Below are 22,500 nucleotides of genomic sequence, written 5' to 3'. Positions count from 1 at the left end.
TGTGTGTGTGTGTGTAGGGGCATTTGTGGGTGGGTGTGCATATGGGGAGAGGGAAAGTGTGTGTGCTAGTGCTATGAGGTTGTTTCCTGTGTGCTACTGGACACTGGCTACAGGCTCTGCACAAGAAATGCTGGTGTGTGTGGAGGAGGGGCATTTGTGGGTGTGCATGGGGAGAGGGAAAATGTGTGTGACAGGGTGAGTGTGTGTGTGTGTGTGTGTGTGTGTGAGAGAGAGAGAGAGAGAGAGAGAGAGAATAGAGTAGTAACTCTTGTTAATGGTGCATTTAAGCCAAATAGCTCAGATAGTTCTAGAATGTTAACCTGTTTAAACCACACTGAGAGCACACAACACCCACAACAACTTACAGCTGCCGTCTCTCCCTCTGTTTGTGTGTTGGGTAAGCTGTGTCTGTGTCGGCAAAAGGTGAGGTGTGTGTGTGTGTGTGTGTGTGTGTGTGTGTGTGTGTTAGAGAGAGAGAGCGAGAGAGAACCGACCTGTGAATACATTTAACTCTGTATCTCGTCTGAAAAATAAGGGCTGTTCCTCTGCTGTGTCCACACACTCCTCAAGGGGGGTAAGGGAGAGTGAATGTAGCAATGGGAGTGTGTGTTGGTGATTAATATTCAGATGTTTAACTCTGTTTTCAGTCTACAGCACTGTTGGCTGACTGATAAGGGCTGTTCCTATCTGGCCTCTGCTGTGTCCACACACTCCTCAAGTCTCAGAGTGCTGCACCTGAGTCACAATAGGCGGATTAGTGCATCAGCTGTAGAGCAGCTCTCTGCTCTAGTGAAGGACCCACACTGTAAACTGGAGAAACTAGAGTGAGTAAATATCTACATTCAAGAGTTCTCTGATCTTCTGTCCTTAGTGGCCTCTTGCTCTGATAAACTGTTGATTTTAGGAGATTTTAACGTCCACATTTGTTGTCCAACTGAACTGATGGTTAGTGAGTTTTTAACCCTTTTAGGCTCTTTTAACTGAACTCAATCAGTATCTGGCTTTCCTGTTGTTAACCTCACAACTGTTGATATTGTCTGATCACCCCCACTCCCCACCTCAAAACACACACACATACACACACACACACACACACACACACACACACACACACACACACACACACACACACAAACACTCGTCCTCAGCACCACCTTCTCTCACACACTCCTCTCCTCTCACACACCCTCCTCTACACACACACTCCTCTACTCACACTCACACACACACAAATAAACACACACACACACTCCTCCTCAGCGCCACCTTCTCACACAAACTCCTCTACCCACACACACTCGACTCTTCACACACACACTCGTATCGATGGATTTGGCGTAGCCTACTACCTACTCCTAATCTGCGGGTAGCGCTATCCTCATTACAGTTTTTCTCGATTGTTAACACACATTTTCTGAAAACATGCTTCATATTCTCAGAAAATCCAAAACAACACACACAATGGGCAAAACTCCACAATTATCCTGAAAAATGACACTTTACCTTCAAAACAATGTAATTTCTCCTCAAAATGCTCTTTTGTTCTCAAGAGACACACACAAACCATCATATATCAAGACATTTGTATGGACCAGTTGAACACTGATGTGCTCAGTGTAAAACACTGCGATGAATTGAAAACACTTCTTCTCCATTCATTATAATGACTTGGGCCTTTTTTGTTCAGTGTTACCCTACAAACAGTACTACAAACAGTAGATAAGCTGATGCAGTAAGTTGATATGCTTACCCTATCAATATTTTGAAATATCTCATTGTTTTCCATTATTTTTCTTTGTATTTGCCGTAATGTTATGCCGTTTTTTCTAGGACAATGCTCATGATTTCAGTTTCCTGTTCAGGAGACAGACTTGTGTTGGTAATCTTTGGGCTGCCAAACAAATAGTAAAATACTGTAAACTGTATAGGAATACAAAGTAGGATTACTTTCCCCAAATACTTGAAACATACTATATTTTTACAGTCCTACAGAACAGCCCACAGGCAATACTGTACTACTGTGCTCATTGAGCTGTATTGTACTGTCCGGTACTGTACTGTATTGATACGCAGCACTGCAATGTTCTAGTGGCTCGGATCTCATCAGAGATTACGGTCCTTGGCCTCCCCATCCTCCTCCTCTTACTCTCACTCCTCTGGCTCTGCCTCTGCCTGTACTACTACTGTAATACTAAAGCTCTGATTGCTAATTGTAAGACTGTGTGACAGGAGTTTGCCCATCTGATGAGTCGGTGTGCATGGTAGGGCAGTTAGCTTTAGAATTTGAATGGCAGTGTGTTCTTTGTGAAAACAAGAGATTTTCTTCATGAAAATTGTGTCTAATGCACATAATTGTGTGTAGTGTTCTGAAAACAGTGTGTTATAGAATTGTAATTTGAGTGTAAAGCAGAAATTGTGCTTATAGTTCAGCAGAATCGGTTCAGGAGGTTGGTGCATGAGCTACATATTATGGGAGTTGTGTCTCAAGTACCAGAAATTGTGTGTAAACAATTGAGAAAAACTGTGATGTCTTCTACTTTATAGCATAGTAGGGGTTTAAAATTGGCACCCTTTGCCACTCACCAAATGTGAGTGAAAATCTGCATTGGCAAGTAGAATTAAAAGGTCATTCGCAATTGGCGGGTTGTTGACATACTTCACCAGTCTAGGCACGATCCATTGAGCCAGGGAGCTGAGAACCCCCAGCACCAGCGGGCCAATCACAGCGTGTATAGAGTCGGTGGGTGGGCTTAACATAATGGTGACTGACATGCGACCAGAAGTTGCGACGGTAACGCATCCTGTTATTTGAAAACAAGAAGATGATTTGTTTAGCGTTATCCTATTGCGTGGAGAGGGAAGGTTACGCATCCTGCTACTTGAAAACAAGAAGATGATTTGTTTAGCGTTATCCTATTGCGGGGAGGGGATCTTGATGTGGGTCTGGCTCGTCAGGCTAATACTTCACTGCTTCAGCACCGCAACGAACAAAGCGTTTATAGGCTGTGAATTTTGTCATCATCGCATAAGTTGGTGGACTACGTTTTGCATTAGTGACCCTCACTGTTAGGCCTACCATAGCTTCACCTGATGCACATGTTTTTTCCCTGTGGAAAACAGCTGATGGATTCGTCAGATCAAGTGAGCACGCTAACAGTGACGTTAGTCATTCATTATACGCAATGCCATTTGGCCAATGCATTCTAGAGACCTCAATCTTGATTTTAATCATGTTTTAGTTACTGTGTCGTTTTACAAGTTAGGCTACGTGTTCTGAACATTTCTGTGTTCTGAGTAGCAGCTGTTATTTAATAACAGTTATTAGAACAAAGTGGAATTGGAGAAGCGAGTGTCCAAACGAATCAATTTTAGGTTTTGGGGAAACGTCTATCCCGTTAGTTAAACATGCTTCAGATTATGATTTGTGTTCGTTGCCCATACTGTCTTGGCTGAGCATGTTCCTTAGATTCAAAAAGTCCTCCAGTTGTGGACTGATTTATTTTTAACAGTGACATCAATAGCTTGCAAATAGGCGCGTTCAAGTTCAACTCCAAATGACCTTTTGCAGCAAGAGCTGCCGGTGGCAGCAGGGGAGGGGATACAAACGCTGCTATGAAGTTGTACACTCTCTACTTCCCGTAGTCTAGACTTGACCATGTGACGAATCACGAGGCACGAACCCGCACGGACCCTTGTGGATATGAGGAGGCATCTAAACACCTGCACATACGTCAAGGATGTAAAAGCCAATAGACCTCTGAAGTTCGCCTACAAAAGGGATCCAAAGCTGCCATCTTTGCCGATATAAGGAGATCCGCGAGTTAATTGAAGCTAACTGCCTATGGCAAGTTGCATGGTAAGTTAGCTCTGGGGTAGCAAAGATCAAAGTGTGCCGTCTACACCTACCGAAGATCACAGTATCCACTAGACGGCAGTGGACAAAACTGTGTAGTGAAAAACGTCTGCATTTCCAATGTCATCATCCCCGCCAGAGTTTAACAGGTGCGATAATTGAAAATCCCCATGTTATTTTCCCATAGAAAAAATCTCAAGATACCGGATCTCCTTATTTGGGCAAAGATGGTGGCTTTTTTGTAGGCGAACTTCAGAGGTCTATTAGGGCAAAGACCTGACGTCATGAAGGCAGGGTCTAGGTTCCACTGCGCTCCGCAGTACCTTTTCGGCTGCTGCTCCGCTGCTCAGCAGCCGCCTGGCCACGCCTTGCTCCCGCGATAAGTTGAGGCCATGTGATACCGACTGCAGAGTCGAAAACACACTCATCTAGACCATCGTGGACAGATTTTTAACCACGTGCATCTTGTGCTGCGCAGTTTTTGTGCTGCGCAGCCATCTTGAACGCACCTACTATCATAGCCTGTATACATATATCTTCCAAATATAGTTAGGAATAAGACTGGAAAGTTTGGTGTATGTACAGTAGGTGCTGCAGAAGTGGAGATGCTTTGCAAGGCGTGTGGGGAAAAACTCGTTTTGAGAAAACAGCCTTGAAACACAGCCAATGAAATGCGTTCTCAGCTTAGACTCGTCTTTGAACTTTCGCGATTGGTTGCTAATACAAAGGAAATGCCCATATTTGGATAGCATAGCGTCTTGAGAAACAGGGCTTTCCAACGGTGTCACACACGATATGATTTGGATCACGGTAGGGCTGCACGATATATCTAAAATATATCGTTATCGCGATATCAACGTTTGCGATAGACATACCGCAAAGATTACTTAATTTTCGATAAAATTCGATATATTTTCTGTGCCTTGCATTCCATACAGTCTATGGCATAGGTGTCAAATGCGGCCAGCAACCTCATTTCATATGGCCCGCGAGAGCTTAAAGGATCTGATACGGTTTTTGAGTATAGGCAATAATACACTGCAATGCACGCGTGTGAGACTGACAGGTAGGCCACATCAACCACCTTCCATGATCAGTGCAACTGGCTACATCAGATGTGATAGCAACACGCAGGCTACGTGTGAAAACAAAATAGGTAATCGCTGTTGCTTTGCATTTTCATTTCAGTTAAAAACGAACAACGCAGAATCCACACAACACCTTTCAACTTTAAAACTTCAAAGAAAAGTCCACCGGGACCGTTCGCTTCTATGTGTATGGGACGTTGTAGTGACGCATTTCATATGGATGGACTTTTTGACATGTCAGTTAGCCTACTCGTTTGCATCACTGGCTAGATGTCAAACTGAATTTCGTTACTGGTATTTCACTTGTGAAATGACAGTAAAGTTGAATATACTTGAATCTAAAAACTCAGATATATGAAAAAAAAAAAAAAAAAAAAAAGGCATGACCTCTTCCTGACTGACCAGTGACCCTCATTGAAAGTCAAACTGGAACTGACAGTGGTTTTTGTTTTGTCTTTACAAAACACAACAACCAAGAAAACAACATGTTGGAATGGAATCAATGCATTTCTTTTTTAATAGTCTGCATCAGTCTATGCTAGAAGCAAGTAGAATGGAGAAAAACATGAAATATTGAAATATCGCAAGTTATATCGTTATCGCAGTACTCAATAGTGTTATCGCATATCGCATGTTTTCCTAATATCGTGCAGCCCTAGATCACGGTCACGGTAGTACATGACACTTTAGAATGGGAACTTTTGGTAAAATTAGGAGAAATATATAGGCGCGAGTAGACAAAATGTCATGAAATAAACACTTAAATATGTAAATCGGACTTTGTTGTTGTAGTAGGGTGGTAGAATACATGCTAAAGTAGCAAACTAGCACAAAATCTCGAAATTGACTGATGCTAAAAAATCCAATGTTTTCACCTGCCGTGTCTCGCCTTAACTCAGCCACACACACACACACACACACACACACACACACACCCTCTCACCCGATCCCTTTACTCAACTCTTTAACAGCTTCTGCTCTGACACATTGAGTCATGGAGCCCCTTTAATGATAAAACAACCCAACACTGCAACTGCTGGGTTGAATCATGGAGCCCCTTTAATGATAAAACAACCCAGCACTGCAACTGCTGGGTTGAATGACCCCACTCATGCTCTCTGATGTACCTGTAGAAGGGCAGAGCAGAAATGGAGGAAAGATTTCAGCTCTCTTCAGCTCTCTTATGAAATCACTTACAGTTTACCAACTCTCTCTCTCTCTTTCTCTCTCTCTCTCTCTCTCTCTCTCTCAAGAATGGCAAGGTAGACTATTCTGCCAAACTCATTAATCAACAGGCCTACAAATAACCTAGAGTGTTCTTTAAAACCAACATCCAGCATCTCATGTCCTGATTCTGCTCTTCCAGAGATCCATTACCCAGTCAGCTACCTCCTGCATTTTACACCAGTGTCCTCCTCCCACATGAAGCCCACATACTGGCCCTCAGATTGCCTTCAGATTACAGCCGTGGCGATATCCTTTACCATCCCCACTCCCACTCGTGTCATATTGCTTAACTCTAGGGTGGTACACCTGGTCTAAAACCACTATGAGACTTCTTCCCCTAAGATAGTACCCACCAACACCTCTGGCTCAAGGACTATATGGCTGCTGGTACAGAATAGAGGCCTCTGTCTCTCATGCAGCCTGGCTCACTGGTAGAGGCTTGTCATTGATGTCACTGATTGATGATCATCTCCTTTCTCCTGCAGGTGGAATGGGGGAACAGTAGAATAGTGCTTCTGATTAGACTGATCTGATCAGTGCTGTTGGACTATTTAGCTCCACCCTCACTGTGTTTGTCTGCTGTCATGGACACTGATTGATGATCTTCTTCCTTTATCCTGTAGGTGGGGGCAAAATTTTGGTGGTGAATGGTAGGATTAGGATGATTCTGAGGAGGATGAAGACGATGATGGGAAGGCAGATGATGACGGGGAGGAAGAAGATAATTGAGGAGCTCATTAAGTGAGCTTACACACACACACACACACACACACGTACACACACACACACACACACACACACACACACACACTGATCAGCCAGAGATGATTGACAGCATGTAGCCTGAACTCGGCAGACATAAGGGACTCTTATACATGCACAGATGGACATGTGGACTGGGGTAAACACTGTGTGAATGTCCATATCTGTTGAAGCTGTTCACTATTGTTTTGTCATGATATCAGATGGACATGTGGACTGGGGTGAACACTGTGTGAATGTCCATATCTGTTGAAGCTGTTCACTATTGTTTTGTCATGATATCAGATGGACATGTGGACTGTGATGAACGCCGTGTGAATGTCCATATCTGTTGAAGCTGTTCACTATTGTTTTGTCATGATATCAGATGGACATCACATGTGGGTTGGACTAGGCAATGTATAAAATTCAGTATCTGTTGTAAAATATGAAATTAAATAAACTTATTTGATGGTGTGTGTGTGTGTGTCTGTGTCTGTGTCTGTGTCTGTGTCTGTGTCTGTGTCTCTGTCTGTCTGTCTGTCTGTCTGTCTGTCTGTGTCTTCTGGCACATTTGTTCCATGAGGAGCCGTTAATATAGTTAAGTTAGAATACTTACAGGGATGTTGAACTTATTTCAGTAACAAAAGCATATTTTAAAACATTTGATTTGCAGAAATGAACTCACCATTGTACATCATCCCTAAATCTGACTGGTTGTTTGGCCACGTGTGTGATGACATCAGCAGCTGGTCCCATCTCACTGTCCCATCTGAACACTTCAGTCTGAGCCCACAGTGCAGTGTGGTGCTGCCACCTAGTGATCAACAGGAGAACAGCAACTGGTCCCATCTCACTGACCCATCTGAACACTTCAGTCTGAGCCCACAGTGCAGTGTGGTGCTGCCACCTAGTGGTCAACAGGAGAACAGCAGCTGGTCCCATCTCACTGTCCCATCTGAACACTTCAGTCTGAGCCCACAGTGCAGTGTGGTGCTGCCACCTAGTGATCAACAGGAGAACAGCAACTGGTCCCATCTCACTGTCCCATCTGAACACTTCAGTCTGAGCCCACAGTGCAGTGTGGTGCTGCCACCTAGTGGTCAACAGGAGAACAGCAGCTGGTCCCATCTCACTGTCCCATCTGAACACTTCAGTCTGAGCCCACAGTGCAGTGTGGTGCTGCCACCTAGTGGTCAACAGGAGAACATTCCCTGAGGCCTTCTCCAATGAGGTGGATGCAATACAATTACACATTAATCCATTAATTTATGCAGAGCAGAGGCCATAGACTTCAATGGAACAGTCGGTGGCTTCTGATGGCCTTTACCCAAAGATTATGAATGGAGGAGCAAGATATCTCATCAGGAGCCACTTCACTTCACACAAAGATTATGAATGGAGGAGCAAGATATCTCATCAGGAGCCACTTCGGGGAACCCAAATGTTACCGATGATGTGCTGCCTCTGCTCTGCATAAAGGGGCATTTTCATCCCTCCTCCTGTTTCCCAGATTCATGGAGGTGGCTTCTGATGAAGTATCTTGCTCCACCTTAACAATCTCTGCTTTCCATCAACAGCAGAATGGGCTTCTGATGAAGTATCTTGCTCCACCTTAACAATCTCTGCTTTCCATCAACAGCAGAATGGGCTTCTGATGAAGTATCTTGCTCCACCTTAACAATCTTTGCTTCACATCAGCAGCAGAATGGGCTTCTGATGAAGTATCTTGCTCCACCTTAACAATCTTTGTTTTACATCAGCAGCAGAATGGGCTTCTGGTGAAGTATCTTGCTCCGCCTTAACAATCTCTGCTTTACATCAGCAGCAGAATGGGCTTCTGATGAAGTATCTTGCTCCACCTTAACAATCTTTGCTTTCCATCAGCAACAGAATGGGCTTCTGATGGTGTGTCTATCTTGCTCCACCTTAACAATCTTTGCTTCACATCAGCAACAGAATGGGCTTCTGATGAAGTATCTTGCTCCACCTTAACAATCTTTGCTTCACATCAGCAACAGAATGGGCTTCTGATGAAGTATCTTGCTCCACCTTAACAATCTTTGCTTCACATCAGCAGCAGAATGGGCTTCAGATGAAGTATCTTGCTCCACCTTAACAATCTTTGCTTCACATCAGCAGCAGAATGGGCTTCAGATGAAGTATCTTGCTCCACCTTAACAATCTTTGCTTTACATCAGCAGCAGAATGGGCTTCTGATGAAGTATCTTGCTCCACCTTAACAATCTTTGCTTCACATCAGCAACAGAATGGGCTTCTGATGAAGTATCTTGCTCCACCTTAACAATCTTTGCTTCACATCAGCAGCAGAATGGGCTCGATGAGCCGCTGGCCGAGGTCACACTGGACCATGTGACCACCATCAGGTCCACCAGAAGGAGCCAATCAGGGGAGACGTGGGGTGGCGGGCTCTGCCCCTCCATCAGCAACAGGCGGCAGCAGCATCAAGGTGCTCTGTGAGGTCAGCACACCTGACCTGGAGCTGCTGACCCTGACGCTGCGCCCCTGCTGCCTCCCCCAGGAAACCCCAGCTGCTGTGGCCAGCTCCCCAGTGCTGATGTTAAGGCTGCAGTGATGCTGGTAGCCAAGGATGCTAACACTATGGAGGCTAACTATGGACAGGGCTGCATGTGTACAAGTCCTAGTGTGTGTTAGCCTGGCACGCCCTCCCAGTGACGCAACGCCTTCAGGCTTTTGCTGCTGGTCTGGTCAACTGCTCATTGAGAAGGATTTCTGAGTTCCCGAAATCTGCGGAACTGCCCCCTTTGGTCGAGAACCAATCAACTTTGAGCAGCTCCAACGTCTCTGGGTAGAGGCGTGTTCAAGGCAGCGGAAAGAGTGTTGTTATTGGTTTAAACTCGGCAATCCGCTTTCTGACATCTACCAGTAGCAAATCGAGGCACTTAAAGGAGGCGGGTCAACCAGCGCTGGCAAGAAACCGTGTTAGCACAGGCTGTTGGTCAGACTAAAGTCTCGCAGAGCCTTTGAAAGTCGATGGTAATCAGGCTAAGTGTGTGTGTGTCTAGACCAACTTCTTCAGCATAATGGGCCACATGTTAATCTGAGTGGAGGGCCGTGGGTCACAAATAAGTTGATGTGATGTCACTTTAGATTACACTGAGATGCATCATATGTTTGTCAGTACGCCACTTACCCAGACAGCACTCCATGGTAACCCTGGTTACTCACTCATGTCATGGGCCCGTTGATCTCTGCTGACAGGAGCACCACAGTGCCCCCCTTATTGCCCTGTGTGTAATTGTGGTCAGATAAGGAACTGCAGCTAACCCTTTGAAAGCCACTGGGACAGGAATTCCCACAGGCTGACATGCGTTTAGGACATTTGGCCCACGGATCCTTAAATAGGCACCCCTGGGGCCTCATTTATAAAAGTATCGTGTAGAAACCATCGTTCATTTGATCTTAGATCATTTCTGATATGATCGTACGTGTGATTCAGAGAAACGAACGTACGCACAAAAAAACGTGCGTACGCCACTCTTGCAGATGTGGCCATTATAAATCGCAAATGAACGTGAATTTGTGCGCAGCCGGGTGATTTTAGGTCTCCGCCTTGTACACGCCCCCTCATCAATATCATTAGCATAGGCTTTAATGCAATCAATGGCTGAGTTGTACCTAAAATACATATATTGAAAACTGTAAAGGCCTAGCCTATGCCATCTGATGTTAACCTATGTTTATGCGCTGTTAGTTCGAATAATTAATTATAATTTTCCAAGCAGCGCTTTCTGGAAAGAAATTTGCATCCATGTCCATTGTCCTCTGCTTGCTTTTATTCCTTCTGCTTGCAGTAATGTAGTAGGCAATGTGTGGCAAATGTAGTAGGTTTACTTTGGTAATAGAACATAGTAGGCTACCTTATGACGGAAATACCTACAGTACATCATACTAATTTAGGCCTATACGTTATGGTACAGTATGGCGTTTCCAATATGACCCAGGGTTAGATACTGCCCATGTACTGTAGCCTACGGCGGACTACATTATAAGCGAGATACTGTATGTCATGTAGACCGAACGTTTATGGATAGGCTATGTTTTTACTGTATAGCGAATAGTATAAGTAGTTTAGTATAAGTAGTTTACCATTCTTCATTCATTCTGCGCGTCGGGATTCAAGCAATATCGATGTCAGCGACTGTTTACTTTCAAGAATGTCCAGTGACCTTTATAGCCTACCTTTATATATTTTTATATTTTAGCCTGCATTATCCTAATTGTTATTATCCACGTATTGCCATCTGGTCTTGGGCACTGCCATCAGACACAGGCTATGCAATCAGACGCGTGCTAAAACTCATTGCAACTCGGCCGCAATTATGAAGATGCAAAACTCTGCTTTTCAGAGGATAGATTATGTCTATTTACCTTTATATATTTTTATATAAAGTGGGTAACCCATGAATTCTGTGATCACGGTAATGCGCCTGTGCGTGCGTTTGATAAAGGCAACAATGCAATTACCGTGAGAATGGAATGTTAACACCAAATTCTTGAATTTCCCCTTGGGGATCAATAAAATATCTATCTATCTATCTATCTATCTATCTATCTATCTATAGATTATGTCTATTTGCGATGTAAAGATGCTGAAAAATACCTGTCCATATATAGCCTACATTATAATATTATCTTTCTGTTGTGGAGCTTGGAATATCATGAACGCAAGTCATATTTCCATCTTCTAAACAAGCGTAAATGGACACTTTATGGTCAATATCGATGGGAACATTAAATATATAGATGACTCTATGGCCTGCCTGCTTTTTTTAATGCTATGAAATAGATAAGATATAGCCTAGGCATGGCACGGGTGTAGTAGTAAAATAAGAAGTGGGTAACCCATGAATTCTGTGATCACGGTAATGCGCCGTTTCATAACGCATTCAGAATATGTTTGATTATGGTAGAGGATATTATCAAGTGTTTATAAAATAGATAGATAGATAGATAGGCTAGATAGATAGATAGATAGATAGATAGATAGATAGATAGATAGATACTTTATTGATCCCCAAGGGGAAATTCAAGATTGGTGGATTAAATGGTTCGTGTTGATGAGTGTTCATATTGTGAATGCAGATAATACAGTGTGCTTTTTCAATGTTAAAAGTTGAAATAGGTGAATACGTCTTTGGAGAGGTTGATAAACTCTATTTTTGAAATGCCTGGGGTGAATAAACTGCGTTTACTTACTTTTAGCCTCCACTTTTAGCCTCCACTACAATATTATAGGATTTTTTCACTTTCCTTTTCCAACCTTTAAGAATTAGTTAAAACTTTAACTTCTATACTTACTACTTACAACTTCTGCTGATTGATCATGCATATGGTAGAGAACTACATGAGATCGTTGGTCTTCTTGGAATTTTGAGAATTCATCGCATTTGGACCTCAGATTACTTGTAGTACCCTGGCACTACCACAGGGAAATGGTCGTACGTCAGGTTGGAACCTGACGTTGAGATAAGCACTTTTCCACGTCAAAGACGGTCTTTATAAATCTAAGCGTTGGCATGGATTTGAGCGTACGCACGGTCTTAGATCAAATCTGTGCGTAAGAAAGTTTTATAAATGAGGCCCCTGGTCTAGACTGGCAATGTCTAGTGTGTTTTAGCTGTTGATAATTGTGACTTGCAAATGTGTGTATGTCACCATATTTGTATAAATATACAAGTTTTACAAGAACAATAAATAACATGATGATGTGGGAGGAGAGAGACTGACCCCAGATCAGCCTTGTGTGGCATTCACCCTCTGAGACCCTTTTAGCACAGGTTAATCACACACACACACACACACACACACACACACACACACACACACACACACACACACACACACACACACACTAGACTCTTGTGTGACATTCACCCTCTGAGACCCTCCTAGCACAGGTTTGTCTCTCTCTCTCACACACACACACACACACACACACACACACACACACACACACACACACACACACACACACACACACCCTCTGAGACCATCAGATCAGTGCTACAGGGTTTGGTGTTACTATGGGAACAATGTCTCACCAGACACAGAACTCCATGTTACTGTTTCTTTAAGGAAATTAACTCAAGGATGAAAGATGGACTTGGTGTTACTGTTAGTGGGTGGAAACATGTAATAAATGGCCCCTAAACAATGTCTGCATCCTCACCAGACACACAACTCCATGTTAGTGTTAGTGGGTGGAAACATGTAATAAATGGCCCCTAAACAATGTCTGCATCCTCACCAGACACACAACTCCATGTTAGTGTTAGTGGGTGGAAACATGTAATAAATGGCCCCTAAACAATGTCTGCATCCTCACCAGACAAACAACTCCATGTTACTGTTAGTGGGTGGAATCATGTAATAAATGGCCCCTAAACAATGTCTGCATCCTCACCAGACACACAACTCCATGTTAGTGTTAGTGGGTGGAAACATGTAATAAATGGCCCCTAAACAATGTCTGCATCCTCACCAGACACACAACTCCATGTTAGTGTTAGTGGGTGGAAACATGTAATAAATGGCCCCTAAACAATGTCTGCATCCTCACCAGACACACAACTCCATGTTAGTGTTAGTGGGTGGAAACATGTAATAAATGGCCCCTAAACAATGTCTGCATCCTCACCAGACACACAACTCCATGTTAGTGTTAGTGGGTGGAAACATGTAATAAATGGCCCCTAAACAATGTCTGCATCCTCCAGACACACAACTCCATGTTAGTGTTAGTGGGTGGAAACATGTAATAAATGGCCCCTAAACAATGTCTGCATCCTCACCAGACACACAACTCCATGTTAGTGTTAGTGGGTGGAAACATGTAATAAATGGCCCCTAAACAATGTCTGCATCCTCACCAGACACAGAACTCCATGTTGGTGTTAGTGGGTGGAAACATGTAATAAATGGCCCCTAAACAATGTCTGCATCCTCACCAGACACACAACTCCATGTTAGTGTTAGTGGGTGGAAACATGTAATAAATGGCCCCTAAACAATGTCTGCATCCTCACCAGACACACAACTCCATGTTACTGTTTCTTTAAGGAAATTAACTCGAGGATGAAAGATGGACTTTAGTCCTGATGTGTTATCTAAACGGTAAAACATTTTATGACCACAGGAACACACTGTTCAGTGCAACACTTATTAACCCGCCCAGTTGCTTGTCTTTGGTGGTGAAAAGATCGCATGGTGAGTCCACTAAAGTTTTTTTTGTTGCTAAATAGAAACAATTATAGTTTGAAGTTGAAGATGAACAAAACAAATTGATAATTGCTTTGATCAAAACTACTGAATCAATGCTCTAAACAAAGAGTGTGGACTTGTTGAAGACTGTCAAGGTAGATGTAAGTAGGAGGTGGAGTCTGATGTTGCCTTTGTAAGCTACAATATACATACATTCCAGCTACAAAATACATAAACAGCTATAAGGTAAAATGCATTCTGTAGTTAGTCAGGGAGAGAAATCTATGTTATTGCTGTTTGACCTAAAGAGTTGAATGTCGTCGTTGTGCTGATTTCCTGCCTGTTTCGTGTCATGCCTCATGTGACCCTACACTGGAACACATTGTTTCTAATGTTACTTTGAGTCCAAACATGGTGTTTGGAATCTAATAGATTCCCATTGCTTGTTGGCATTAAGTAAGAGATTATATAATTAGTTCAGCTCTGAATCTTTAAGGTAAAGGAGAAGTGAGAGTCTTGTTGTTAAGCTTGTACGTGTTTAGCTAAATCATGGCTGTTCAGGAAGTGCATGCTGTGCTGAGGTCAGTGCTGTGTGTCTGTGGGAGATGATGTGCTTGGACACAACAGCATTATCAAGACTGGACTTATACTGTGCTGAGGTCAGTGCTGTGTGTCTGTGTGAGATTATGTGCTTGGACACAACAGCATTATCAAGACTGGATTTAAGGCTCCACTGGAAAATTGGAATTTGTGTGGTGTGTGATTTAGCTCCTGGTTTCTGGATTCACAGTCTGGTATCATGTTACTCACATGTCTGTAGGTGTCAAATCATACAGGGATCTTAAAGAACATTCCTGTCACCTGTAAATGGACAGATAGAAATGGAGAGAAAATGTGCCTTCATAATGTACAGCTGCATATCCTACGTTTACATGCACCCTTTCTAATCCGATTCAGGCCCAATCGGAATGAAATTCCTTCATGTAAACAAGACAATCGGAATGAAAATCGCCGATCCGATTGAAATTTGGGTCGGATTGAAAGAGGTGGAACGGATCCGTCCGGTAGTAAAATAGTTGTCATGTATACACTGGATCGGATTGTTCCGGATCGTTCCCTGCTACTCTTCCCTTCTGCGCATGTTCAGAAAAGGAGGCGCAATATTTCTCTTATCAAAAAAGCCACCACGGTGTAGGCAGAGGGTAGATAGTAATGAAAGATCTTTGGTTAGGTGTAAACATAAGCACTGGGCGTGAGGTTGAACCATATGTTTCTTTTAGGGCTATGGTTTAAACAGTGACGGATAACATATGGCATCGGAAGAATAGGCTATTTAGTTTCGTGACACTTTCAAAACACCAACAAAATCTGACAGCATCTTTGAAGTTTAGGAAGTAGGCTACTAGGCTGCAGGCAGTTGGATACGCTAACTGGCAGCTGCATAGGCTTTGGTAAAAGCAACGACTGAAATGCAATGATGAAGTCTCGTTTTCTGAAAGCCAAATGTTAACAGGCAGGCTATGTTTCGGAGGCTAAGCGGCTATTGAAGCTAGGCCTACGACTACAGTGGAGACAGATATTTTGCGATGTCTGAAAGAACAGTGTGAAAGCTAGGTAGACGGCAAGGACCTATTGATTGAATGCATTTCCGTACAAGTTTGAATTTGTGTTACTGGGACTTGTTGAACAGCATCTGAGGCGCAAAACAACTAGCTGTTCAGTCAGACGTTCTGATGGTTTGCTACCCCGTCAGATTACAGGATAATCAGCTATATTGTTGGCTTTGGAAGGAATACTGTATGACCGTGCATGAAGTTAGCATTTGCTGACCGACTTGCTGTGCAGTGTGAGAGCGGCCAGTGAGTGTGTTAGGAGGACGCAATTTTAGTTTATATTTTCGTCGTTTTAGTCATTCTAATTATAAGGAAAAGAAACGAAACTCTAGTCTAGGCCTTCTGATGTTGCTTTTGAACAGAAGAAAGCAGAGGCAGAGGATTGGAAGTAGGGAATATCTCACGCCTCAAACGTCATAGGCTAAACTCTCGTCCATCTCGGGGGAGCAAAACTGCAAGCAGGCTATGCGCGTGAAGCTGACATGTAAACGCGCGCATCCACAATACTCCTTGCCATGTAAACATCCACCGATCCGATTGACCAATCCGATTGGTCATTCCGATGGTTGCATGTAAACGTAGCTACTGATGTATTAGTGTGTTTGGTGAGTGTACAACACAATAATAAGACACTTATTCATCAGGTGTGTTTGTTGGAGCTGATTCCCAGTTATATCACTGATGTAATAGTGTGTTTGGTGAGTGTACAACACAATAATAAGACACTTGTCCATCAGGTGTGTTTGTTGGAGCTGATTCCCAGTTACCCGTAATTTCCCGACTATTAGCCGCGGCTTATACATTGATTTTGCAAAATGTCTTCCGTTATGAGGTTAATACAGAGGGGCAGTTAATATGGTGTTTATATGGTTGTGTTTCTTTTAACTTCCATAAAACACTGTCCTGCGGCCTATACACAATGCGGCTTATATGTGGGAAATTACTGTATATATCACTGATGTATTAGTGTCTTGGGTGAGTGTACAACACAATAATAAGACACTTGTTCATCAGGTTTTACTCATCAGGTCTCTTTGCCGGAGCTGATTCCCAGTAAGATCCATGGGGTGCTTTTACAGCTGCTGGACATGAGCTGTGATAGAGCTCAACAGTCACAGGCAAAGATAACAGCCACCTTAACAGCACTCCATACACACACTAAGGGGGGAATAGTCACCTTAACAGCACTCCAATAACACACTAAGGGGGAAATAGTCACCTTATTAGCACTCCATACACACACTAAGGGGAAATAGTCACCTTAACAACACTCCATACACACACTAAGGGGGAAATAGTCACCTTAACAGCACTCCATACACACACTAAGGGGGAAATGGTCACCTTAACAGCACTACACACTAAGGGGGAAATAGTTACCTAAACAGCACTCCATACACACACTAAGTGGAATAGTCACCTTAACAGCACTCACATACACACACTAAGGGGGGAATAGTCACCTATAACAACACTCCATGCACACACTAAGGGGAAATAGTCACCTTAACAGCACTCCATACACACACTAAGGGGGAAATAGTCACCTTAACAACACTCCTTACACACACTAAGGGGGAAATAGTCACCTTAACAGCACTACACACTAAGGGGGAAATGGTCACCTTAACAGCACTCCGTACACACACTAAGGGGGAAATGGTCACCTTAACAGCACTACACACTAAGGGGGAAATAGTCACCTTAACAGCACTCCGTACACACACTAAGGGGGAAATAGTCACCTTAACATCACTCCGTAGTCCGTACACACACTAAGGGGGAAATAGTCACCTTAACATCACTCCGTACACACACTAAGGGGGAAATAGTCACCTTAACATCACTCCGTAGTCCGTACACACACTAAGGGGGAAATAGTCACCTTAACATCACTCCGTACACACACCAAGGGGAAATGGTCACCTTAACAGCACTCCATACACACACTAAGGGGGAAATAGTCACCTTAACAGCAATCCATACACACACTAAGGTGTAATAGTCACCTTAACAGCACTCCATACACACACTAAGGGGGTAATAGTCACCTTAACAGCACTCCATACACACACTAAGGGGAAATAGTCACCTTAACAGCACTCCATACACACACTAAGGGGGGAATAGTCACCTTAACAGCACTCCATACACACACTAAGGGGGGAATAGTCACCTTAACAGCACTCCATACACACACTAAGGGGGAAATAGTCACCTTAACAACCCTCCATACTGATAGGGTGACCACCTGTCCCGCTTTACGTTGTACTGTACAGCAATTTTACCCTTTGTCCCGCCTCACGCAAATTGAGCATCTGTCCCGCTTTTTCGTTCGACCCTGGCCAATTGAAAATAAATACACAGATACACCCACAGGCGTAGTGTTAACTTATGTCCAATAGTTCAAAGGAGAGCAATAAAATCGGTAGTCGATAGGCTGAGTCGTACGTCAATCAAACTGTTGTCTGGTGCACGAATGCCTCCGCAACGTTATCAAAGATCTAAAATTGGAGAGCGCGCTCTTCGGTCAGGTTAAGCAGCCATGGACGAGAAAGAGAAGATGCATTTTTAGCGAATGGACCGCAACATATACTCTTGGCAAAGACCTGTAGACGGCGAAGCAGAGAGGGCATTTTGCATTTGCGTTTTTCTCTGGGGCATGGTGAAGAATACGATGTGAAGCGACATGGTGCAAGTGAGTCCTACAAAACTAAAAAAAACACTCCGAGAGCGCAGACCTAGGCCAAGCGAAAACACAACCGCCTCCTGGATAACTCCCATTTAATCGTTTGTTCCGTGGGTCATTTCAGACCTTTCCTGAAAAGCCCATCTTTTTTAGTTATCTTGCGAACCAACAGACAGACAAACAAACAGACAAACAAGCCCCGATGAAAATAACCTCCTTGGCAGATAATAAAAAACACATCAAAGAAACATGCAAATCATAAAAGATTCTGGTTTACCTATTTGCACTGAAATAGTTCAACTTTCTATGCAAGCCTCAACTATAGACTACAGGCCTTATATTTGGTTGAACTTAGGCTAGGTGGGTCTAATATTTTTTTTGTGTGTTGTATTTTAAGAATTTGATTCACTGAATGCATTCTTTCAGCTGCATAATGCCTGGTCCCTTGGACAGCTGACAATTTTGATAGTCCCAATAAAGATGAGATGTTGCATCTTTTAGCCTAGGTAGTGTTTTAATCTTATGTCGGTAGATTAAAAAAAATGTTGCTTAGTAAATTAGATCTGGCAATATATCTTAAATTTAAAGTTATTACGTCTGTCCCACATTGTCCCTCTTTACCATGCTACTTGTCCCACATTTTGTCTGACTGTAGGTGGTCACCCTACATACTGATGATGGTGTAACGGATGCCATCTAGCTTAGCATGTGGAATGTTGGTGAAACCTCACTCTCCTACGCCAGATGGACAAGTGTTGCTTGAGTATTTAGTGTATTTACAGTGTGAAGGTGATGTGGTTTTATTACTGAAAATCAGGAAAACTGTCTTTTAGTGATGCACGTTTTATCGATGATTACAGTACATTGTTTTAATGAAGGCGATTGTTATTACTGAAAATGAGGAACTCTGTGTTTTAGTGATGCACGTTTCATCAGTGTTTTAGTGGAGGGGATTGTTATTACTGAACATCAGCTGATCTGTATGATGTGCACATGTGATCCTGTTTCAAAGGAATTATTCCATAATCCAAACTCTCCTCAGATGTCCATTGATGTTACAGTATGTTCTTTAGGGCAGTTGAAATACAATTATAGAGCTGAATTGTGTTTTTAGGTGCACCAGCACAAAATTTAGGTGCACCCAATTCTTTCAGCAAGCTGCCTTTAACACCACAATTTCAAGGACACTTTTTTACGCTCCCCATAAGGGATGTCATGATTAGACCTTTGTGTGACTTTTCCTTTTTTATAATCTTTTTTTATATATCATTTCTTTACTCCAAGTCTTTTCTCTCACTTGCTGTCATGGCTGAATCTCCTTTTCCAGCATTCCACCAAGGAACTCATGATGTGTTCACCCCTGTTTGCTTTTTTGTGCCCTTTGACCTTTTCTGTAGTTCTATTCTCTCATGACTTCAATCTTTATCTCCAGCAGTTCTCCTTCTCACATTTCACCATTTCCTCCATTTCCTTTGTATCTCTTCTTCATTCCTACACATTTGGTAACAGAACAGATGTGCATGTGAATTCATGTAGCTATTCAGCATTTCGCCTTCTCCCATTCACACATTTACAGTACATGCACACACATTCACATTCAGCATTTCATCCTTTGTTTTTTTCACTTGTTCATTCTTACACATTTGGTTGCAGAACAGATGTGCATGTGTGTCCCATTACTGTGATGTATCCATTGTGTCCAAATGTTGGCTGGTGTTGGTGTTGTGTGATCTGTGTGTGTTGGTATTTCTCTCTCATTGTCCAGTGTAAGATCAGGAGATCCCAGGAAAACGGGTGTGTTGGCCTAACATGAGTTCCAGTGAAGAAGAGGAGCATGACTGTGAGCCTGTGGGGTAAGACAACAGCAGCAGCACAAACAACAACACTCATATTACTGCTTATTAATGCTACTACTACTAGTAGTGTGGGTTTTCACTATACTTTTGATAACAGACTCTTTCCTTCTCTCTCTCTCTCTCTCTCTCTCTCTCTCTCTCTTTCTTTCTGTCTGTGTATGTGTGTTTGTGTGTGTGTGTGTGTGTGTGTGTGTGTGTGTGAAACATAATGGAACCACCACCAATTCTAAACATATAGCCATAGGCAGCGGAAGAGACCACACTCTCCTGTACCCAGCTGTGTGTCCATGAAGAGTGACCGGTCCATGGAGCTACCAGGGCAATTTGCAGGAGGAGGTGTTCCTGCTGGTCAGAGGTGAGTCATTTGGTCATGCAATTTGATTAGCTGTTGCGCTCAAAATGATAAAGTTCCTGAAACATACTAATTTTATTTCAGAAGATTGCTTTTGATTTTGATTCAATTCCATGACCCAATTCAATTCAATTCAATTCAATGACAAATAAACATTGTGTTGTCAAAGCATGTTTTGCATCTCTCTCTCTCTCTCTCTCTCTCTCTCTCTCTCTCTCTCTCTCTCTCTCTCTCTCTCTCTCTCTCTCTCTTTAAAATAAAAATACAGCACCATGCAGTGGAAGAGACCGCTCTCTCCTGTACCCAGCTGTGTGTCCATGAAGAGTGACCGGTCCATGGAGATACCATGGCAGTTTGCAGGAGGAGGTGTTCCTGCTGGTCAGAGGTGAGTCATTTGAAATGTTCCTGAAACATATTCATTTTATTTCTGAATATTGGACATGTTAGTCTTGTTATCTGGTAAATTCAAAATGACCACACAAATAAATGAATGCAATTGTTAGTAATTACTCAAAGAGCCATTGTGTTTTAAATGAATAGAGGATGATAAAAACATTCCACTTTTGTGTTTTGTTCCGATGAAATGTCAATAGACCTCTTAAGTTCGCCTACAAAAAAAGTTACCATCTTTGCCCAAATAAGGAGATGTGGTATCTTGAGATTTTTTTTAACATGAGGATTTTGAATTATTAAAGTCTCACGGGGACGAAGCAATTGGAAATGCAGACGTTGAGCTCTACACAGTTTTGTCCTTCGAGTGGATACTGTGATCTTCGGAACGTCAAGACGGCACACTTTGATCTTTGCTACCCCAGAGCTAACTTACAATGCCATAGATAGCTAGCGAGCTTCAATGAACTCCCAGATCTCTTAATATGGGCAAAGATGGCAGCTTTGGCTCCTTTTTGGCTAAAATAGAATGACTGAATGGCGATATTAACTTTTTCAAATTATCCCTCTTATCTCATTCCGTTGTACACGTTGCAGTCATTACTATATGGTATGATATGACCCCCGACCCCCCATTTGCACACTTCCCATAAACATAAACACCATGGCACCATTGCATGATGACTCAGGCAGTCTCACTTAAAAGTTTGTGTACAGATTACTTTTTAAAGCGGTTCAGTTTACAGTGTGGGACTCTGTATTGTCTGTATTGTCGCATGGATATTTTCTCATTGTGTACACACTGATGGTTGTGTGTGTGTGTGTGTGTGTGTGTGTGTGTGTATTTGTCTGTCTGTCTGTCACTGCAGCCTTAAGAAGAAGAAGAGGAGGTCCCACTCACCTGCAGTCAGCGATGATTGGTCCAAAGAGTTGCCAATCAACCCTAAAAGAGAAGAGTCACCTATTGGAGTGTAAGTGACCGTTCTCTTTGTGTTTGTATGTGTATGTGTGTATGTGTGTAAATCCATCAGCTTTCCAGTATAAGAATGCTTGTCTGGTCTGAAACACAGATAATTGATTATGTGGTGTGTGTGTGTGTGTGTGTGTGTGTGTGTGTGTGTGTGTGGGATCATCATTACACTGGCTCATTGAAGTACATTGTGTGCATGTGTATTTTTGAATGATTGAATAATGAATGATTTATTCTACAATTGTGCGTTTTCGTTTTCACACAGATATAAGCAGATCCACAAAGCCCACCTGCTGAAGAAGTTTCAGTGTCTGATTGAGGGAATTCCACAGCAGGGAGACACCAGACTCCTCCATGAGATCTACACAGACCTCTACATCACAGAGGGGGGAAGAGGAGAGGTCAATGATGAACATGAGGTCAGACAGATAGAGAGGGCATCCTGGAGAGAAGCAGCACAAGGCAGACCAATCAAA

The 22,500-nt window shown here is 42.9% G+C and overlaps 1 protein-coding gene across 2 annotated transcripts in view; it reads left to right on the top strand.

The window, feature by feature from the left end:
* LOC134080611 (NACHT, LRR and PYD domains-containing protein 12-like) overlaps positions 1–22,500 on the top strand; it is an 80,138-nt gene that overhangs the window by 27,817 nt on the left and 29,821 nt on the right. The window lies entirely within an intron of this gene.

This window comes from Sardina pilchardus, chromosome 1 (assembly GCF_963854185.1).
Source record: "Sardina pilchardus chromosome 1, fSarPil1.1, whole genome shotgun sequence".
NCBI classification, from domain to species: domain Eukaryota; kingdom Metazoa; phylum Chordata; class Actinopteri; order Clupeiformes; family Clupeidae; genus Sardina; species Sardina pilchardus.
The sequence above is the reverse complement of the archived record's forward strand: the minus strand, read 5'-3'. Positions and strand labels throughout refer to the sequence as shown.